This window comes from Alexandromys fortis, unplaced genomic scaffold, assembly GCF_014885135.2.
Source record: "Alexandromys fortis isolate MF-2015 unplaced genomic scaffold, M_Fortis_MF-2015_v1.1 scaffold_246, whole genome shotgun sequence".
NCBI classification, from domain to species: domain Eukaryota; kingdom Metazoa; phylum Chordata; class Mammalia; order Rodentia; family Cricetidae; genus Alexandromys; species Alexandromys fortis.
This window is the reverse complement of record NW_026068131.1, coordinates 12,823-19,935: the sequence shown is the minus strand read 5'-3', so window position 1 is coordinate 19,935 and position 7,113 is coordinate 12,823. Positions and strand designations below refer to the sequence as shown.

The following is a 7,113-nucleotide window of genomic DNA, read 5'->3' as shown; positions in this document are numbered from 1 at the left end:
GAAAGGGGAGGCGGCGGTGGGGAAGAGACAGAAATCTTTAATTAATAAAGAAATAAATAAATTAAAAATATTGTATATTACATTATATATACACACAATTATATACATTATATATACAATTATACATGTAATTATATGCATTGCATATTCAAATTTAATTAATTTCTTTATTAGAAATTTGCATCCCCAGATACGTGTGTGCATATGTATGTGTATGTGAACAATTATAATTATAATATATCCACAATTATATATCTCTGGTAATAGAGACCCTTATACACATACACACACACACTGGATATATACATGTATACAGTGTGTGTGATTGTGTGTGTGTATATATATATACAGTGTGTGTGATTTTATATATATATTTGCATATATATATATGCAAACCTATATACCCATTTAGTCACATCTACTATATTCCAACTTATCATTTTCAGGCATAAACGGCCACTACCTGTTGTTATGATTGTCGTCACTTTAAGAGACAAACCACGCCCACTCCTGGTGGCCCCTCCCCTCCTCTCGCCATCTTGGCTTCTGTGTGTCCCTTTTGGCATGCGTTCCCCCTTTCCCGCTTTCCTTTCTCTCTCTCTGTCCTCTTCTCCTTCTCCCCCCCCTCTCCTCTAGGTAATAAATATTCTGTATGATGTGTCTGTCCACATGTCTACTACCTGCTCGCCTGTCCAGCCGCTCGCCGCTGGGAAACTGCGCCTTCCGGGGACTCACTGGCGTCAGGACCTGCTGCGAGCTGCTTGGGACCTGCAGACAAAATCATAACACCTGTCACACTCAAACCTCCCTTTTGCATCTACAATCATATCCATCTACTATCTACACAATAATATGTAGGAGAGATACAGCACCATAATTGTTTACACATTCTCTCTCTCTCTTTTTTTTTTTTTTTTTTTGCTTTCCTATATAGTCCAGTCTTGTCTTCACAGGTAACCACATTTTCTTTTATAGTACTAGCAGTCAACCTAAGCAGGAAGCGTAAGAGCTTTCTCAAGCTATGCAAGTTTCTTAGTATTGACTTCCATCCTCAGACTCCTTGCTTTATAAATATGCCTAAGTATTTTGTGTGCCATTCTAGCTCTCTGCTCCTTAACTTACAAAATGTTTCCTTTCCACTTTTAAACTATTCCAACTGGCTTCATCAAAAACTTGCAACAATCCTCCTGCCTCTATATTCTGAGTGTTGGGATGACAGGCATGTGAGGGGGACTTCGCAGGTGGCCAGCAGACGGGAAAGTGAACTGCAAAGAGGTAAGAATGAAAACTCAGTTCATATCGACTTTATCAACTTTGATCAAACTTGGAGTCTGATGCCATGAGGTTCATTGCCAGTATATTTAAATATTGTATAATTTGGAAAAAGGTTTCCTGGTGTAATACAATCCCCAGAGTACAAGAAAGCATAATTACATCAAAACTCAACTAAAGATGCACATCATTTCTACCAAGAAGATGGGTTCTGGAGATAGGCAACCTGTACTAACTTAAGGGCCTAGGGAAAGATCTGGCTTGGTCTTGTCATGCAGATAGTATAGAGGTCATTTGCCAGCCACCTCTGATCCTGGTTGTGGGAGCATGGGGAAGCCCTTGCCTGTACAGATAATAGAAGAGTCATTTAGACTATTAGGTATCTCCAGTAGTGCTTGTGGAAGCTTGGGAAGCTACCGGTTGCAAGAGCCTTGTTATCATTTAGATTATTAACCATCTCTTGTCCTAGTTGTAGGTTAATATGGACCTGCTCAACAGATAGCACAGATCACCAGGCTGTTAATCACCTCCAATTACTAGATTTCTGGATGCAAGAACAGGTTTTACATCCATTCTTTTGAGAGAAAAATCCTGTGTGCTTAACATTCCTGGTTGTTCTGGATTCTGGAGATCTGTGGGTGTAGGGCCCACAGGTCTTCCCCTCCTCCTGGGGCTCATATTGAGGATAGCTTAAAGTTTCTGGCAAAACATCTCCAGCAAAACATCCTGTTTGTTCCTGTGCTCCCTCTGCCCCCCTGGTGGTTAGCTATAGGACCTTGTTTATGAGCCTGGTAATTTCCCACCTGCCTGAATTGCTTCCCTTAGCTAAAATTGTATTTGGATGGCCCAGGGCTGGTCCTCCCATGACTGGGGGTCCAGGGTCCCTCAGATTCTTCTTTCTCTTTTTTCTTTTTCTTTTCTTTTCTTTTCTTTTCTTTTCTTTTCTTTTCTTTTCTTTTCTTTTCTTTTCTTTTTTTCCTCCCCACTGTGAAAGGATTCTTGGAGTGGCCTCTGGCCCTTTTGGCTTCTAAGTCACCGCAACCCGATCCAGTCAGGCAGTAGCACCCCACCTGTGGGCAAAGGATACTCTCCCATGGTCCTGCAGTATTTGCCACCAATTTACACCCTCCCTATAGAGGAAGAGACGTCTCCCTGTGGGCCTTGTAGTGTCGCTGTTTTTCGCCAGTTTTCATGGTTTCAGCTATGGGTAGCAAGCCATCCAAACCCATCAATCTAGCCTCCCCCCTGGGATGCCTTTTAGAGACCCTAAAACCCCAAGCCTTAGGCAGGAAAAAGAAAAGAAAAGAAAAGAAAAGAAAAGAAAAGAAAAGAAAAGAAAAGAAAAGACCCAGGCCTTAATGCCCTACTTACAGATTCTAACACTTGTCCATCTTTGTTCAAAAAAAATGGCCTCGTTACAATTTAGATAGCAATTTAAATGGCTGCCTAATGGCACCTTTGATCCTGATATTTTACAGGAGCTTTCTAACTACTGTCAGCGCACAGGCAAATACATCCAAGCCTTTTACTATCTAGGCTCTAAGTCTAAGCCCTCTGTCCTTGCAAGGTGTTCACCTGCTCACATGTTCCTGGCTATGCCATCTGAGGTAGAAGAACCCTCCACTTCCACTCTGAACTCAGCTAATGAACCCCTGCCTTTTCGCCCTCAGCAGGCAGTACCCCCATTCCTTCAACTCCTACCCCCATTCCTCCAGCCCCTACCCCTGTTCCTTTAGTTCCTACCACAGTCTCTTCAGTCCCTACCCCTGTTTCTTTAGTTCCTACTGCCAGCCCTTCAGCTCCCATTCCTGTTCCTTCGGCTCCTCCTGCAGTCCCTCCAGCACCTACCTCCATTCCTTCAGCTACTGCTCTGAACCCTACTAAGGAGTCCACACATTATCAACCTCAACAGACAGATACTTCTGCTCCTTTACTTCCTGCTGCCTTGCCACCTCCCTCCGCTTACTCTTCAGCTCTCTCTTCCCCCCAGCTACCTGCTCCAGCAGCCCCACTGAATAATTCTTCCTCTCCGGTGCCTGGCCACAGCAGTCACCCAGTTCTGGCACCCACATTTACCCCTCCATTCACATGCTCATGTGCTGCTATGAAACCCAACCCTTACCAAGCCAAGCCGACTGCAGTTCTCCCATTATGAGAGGTGGCTGGCGTAGATTAGGGTACATGTTCTTTTATCCCTCGCAGAACTCTCCTGTACAGAACAAAAACTGGGGTCCTATACCCCTTAATATCTCAAATCTCCTACCTCAACCTAACATTAATTATTTCCCATCTCATTCCTGCATAGAAACCATAGAGGATCTACTGCTCCACCCCTCACATATATAGGAGGGCAAACTGTCCCAGGCCACGTATACCTGGTACACAGATGGCAGCTCCTTTCTATGTGAAGGGACCTATAGAGCAGGCTATGCCATAGTATCAGATACTAAGATAGTGGAGTCACAGGCACTCCCTGCCCTTACCACTAATCAGCAGGCTGAGTTGATAGCCCCTACCCATGCCTTCCAGTTAGCACAGGGACAATCTTTAAATGTTTATGCAGACTCCACATATGCCTTTCATATCCTTCTGTCCCACACAGCTATCTGGAAGGAGCGTGGGCTTCTTACAACAAAAGGAGGATCCATAACTAACTCAGGTTACATTATGAACCTTTAAAAGCCTCCCATCTCCCCAAAGCTATAGGAATTATTCACTGTTGGTCTCATCAGACTGAAGGTTCCATTATTTCCAAGGGAAATAACCAGGCTGACCAAGCAGCTAGAACAGCAGCATTCCAGACCCCAACCCTACCTCAATCACCTCAGAGGGTCCATACAGTACAGCACACATTTTCACAGACACCCCCTACAATACAGTTCATACATTCTCACAGACAGCCCCTGACACCTGAAAGTTCTGCCCTACCTACATCAGCTCTTTCATCCTAATAGCAAAGCTCTGTTTCATTTTGTCAAGGCTCACCCCCAACCCACCCCTGAGGACTTAGAGTTCTTAAAAGCTATCACTGTCTCTTGTAAAAATCTGTCAAAAGTCAGATCCCAAGACCAAATATCATTACTCCCCTTTTCCTACCCACCAGGTCAGGGGTTCCCTTCCAGGAACTGACTGGCAGCTGGATTTTACTCATATGCTCTTGGTCAGAAGAGTTAAATATCTCCTATTTTTTAGTAGATACCATGTCTGGATGGGTTAAAGAATTTCCCACCACTAACAAGAGGGCCCAACAGTTTCCAATGTTCTTCTCTGAGAAATCATCCCTTGCTTTGGAATCCCAACCTCTTTTCAGTTGGATAATGGCCTAGAGTTCACTTCCCAAATTTCTCAAACTTTGTTTAAGGCTCTTAACATTTCCTGGCATTTTCATATCCTATACCACCCTCAGTCTTCAGGGAAGGTAGAACAAACTAGTCGTTCCTTAAAAAATGTTCTTGTTGGGAGAAAGGAGGTGGACTCAGGGAGAAGCCATGGAGCTGCTGCTGGAGACAGACAAGCTGAAAGTTTGCTGATAGGCCACAACCTCGTGATGATGCACAGATTAATGAAGATGTGTTAAATTAAGATGTAAGAGATAGCCAATAAGAACCTAGAGTTGCCGGTTGGTGGTGGTGCATGCCTTTAATCCAAACACTTGGGAGGCAGAGGCAGGTGGCTCTCTAGGAGTTCGAGGCCAGACTGGTCTACAAGATCTAGTTCTGGGACAGACACCAAAGCTACAGAGAAACCTTGTCAAAAAAGAAAAAAAAAAGCTAGAGCTAATAAGCCAAGCAGTGTTTTAAACAATATGGCATTCAGTTTAGTATTCCCCACCTAGCCCTGTTCCCCTATAGCTCTGCTATAAGCCCCAAGCAGTTCCTTTATTAACTAATGATATTCACAGCATACAGAGGGGAATCCCACATCAGGGTTCCTCACTGGGTTCCTCCTATGAGTTTAGTCTAGATACCACTCAGCTGTACTTTCACTGTATAGTCCTATGGGCTTATAGTACCAAACAAGTTCTTAGTACACAAATGTGGACCCCTAAAGACCCTGTCCAAATGGCTCTAAACCTTCTTCAGGATATATTCAGTCTCTGCAGAACTGAGGGTCCTGCAGGAGACACTGTCTGTGGCGTGATGAAGGTTGGGGGGAGGAATCAGATTGTGCCAGCTGCACTGTCTTAAAACCCACATGTAAGAGCACTATGGTAGCCTAGAGGGTACCTGTGGGCAAGAAGCTAGGCTCATGCCTCATGCTGAGGCAGAGAACTGACTTAGAAAGAAATTGGGAGCATGGGGACCTTGGGAGAAGGTTAAAGGGGAGGGGAGAGGCAGGGATGGGGAACAGAAAAAAATGTAGAGCTCAATAAAAATCAATAAAAAAAGAAAGAACATAGAAAAAATTTCTTGTTAAGATGTCACAGGAGCTTCAACCTCAACTGGGTAAAACTTTTGCCTCTGGCCCTTCTTAGTCTTAGGGCTCTCCCCCAAAATCCCCCTCCTCTCACAGGCTCGTGTGCTGCTATAAAACCTAACCTTATCCAAGCCAAGCCAGCTACAGTTCTCCCATTGTGGATGACATTTTACTTTGCAGTCCGTCATTGGAAATCAGTAAAACTGATGCCTCCACTCTTTTAAATTTCCTGTCCAAAAGGGGCTATAGAACCTCACCTTCTAAGGCCCAACTGCTTACCTCTCAGGTCATTTATTTGGGATTAACTATTACCACAGCCCAAAAAGCTATTACCCTAGACAGAAAAAAGCTAATTCAGTCCCTCGCAGTTCCATCCACAAAAGAGGTTTTATCATTCCTAGGAATAGCTGGCTTCCTGCATTCCTGGATCCCCTTTTTTGCTCTCCTCGCCCTCCCCTTATATGAGGCAGCTCTCAGCTCTCTGCATGAGCCCCTTCTCCATCCTGTTACTAAACCCTTCCAGAAACTCCAGCAAGCCCTTTTCCAGGCCCCAGCTCCTCATCTCCCAGATTTAACTCAACCTTTCTCCCTCTATGTAACAGAGAAGAAGGGATATGCCTTTGGGGTCCTAGGGCATCAACTGGAACCTTCTTTTGTACCTGTAGCATACCTGTCAAAGAAAATGGACCTCACTCCTCAAAGCTGGGCACCCTGCATACATGCATTAGCGGCCAATGAGCATCTTATTCTTGGGTCAAAGAAACTAACCTTTGTGTCACCTATCACTGTCTTCTCCCACCACAATCTGTTCCATCTCTTAACTTACAAACCTTACCTCCTTCATGAGTTCTTTCCCTCCAGGTGGCACTGGCAGAAGATGCCACACTCACTTTCCAATCCTGCCCACCCCTTAATATCTCAAATCTCCTACCTCAACCTAATGATAATGATTCCCCATCTCACTCCTGCATAGAGATCTGGATAGAATATACTGCTCCACCCCTCACATATACAGGAGAGCAAACTGTCCCAGGCCACGCATACCTGGTACACAGATGGCAGCTCATTTTTATGTGATGGGACCCATAGAGCAGGCTATGCTATATTATCAGATACTAGCATAGTAGAGGCACAGGCACTCCCTGTCCATACCACTAATCAGCAGGCTGAGTTGATAAATCTTACCTGTGCCTTCCATCTAGCAAAGGGACAATCTCTAAATGTTTACACAGACTCCATATATGCCTTTCATATCCTTCTGTCCCACACGGCTATCTGGAAGGAGCGTGGGCTTCTTACAACAAAAGGAGGATCCATAACTAACTCAGGCTACATTATGGACCTGTTAAAAACCTCTCATCTCCCCAAAGCTATAGGAATTATTCACTGTCAGTCTCATGGGACTGACAGTTCTATTATTTTCAA

General features: G+C 44.3%; 1 pseudogene; it reads right to left on the bottom strand.

Moving 5' to 3' along the window:
- LOC126490832 (eukaryotic translation initiation factor 4B-like) overlaps nucleotides 1-3,455 on the bottom strand; it is a 13,914-nt pseudogene extending 10,459 nt beyond the window's left edge.
- Nucleotides 3,456-7,113: the final 3,658 nt, after the last annotated feature.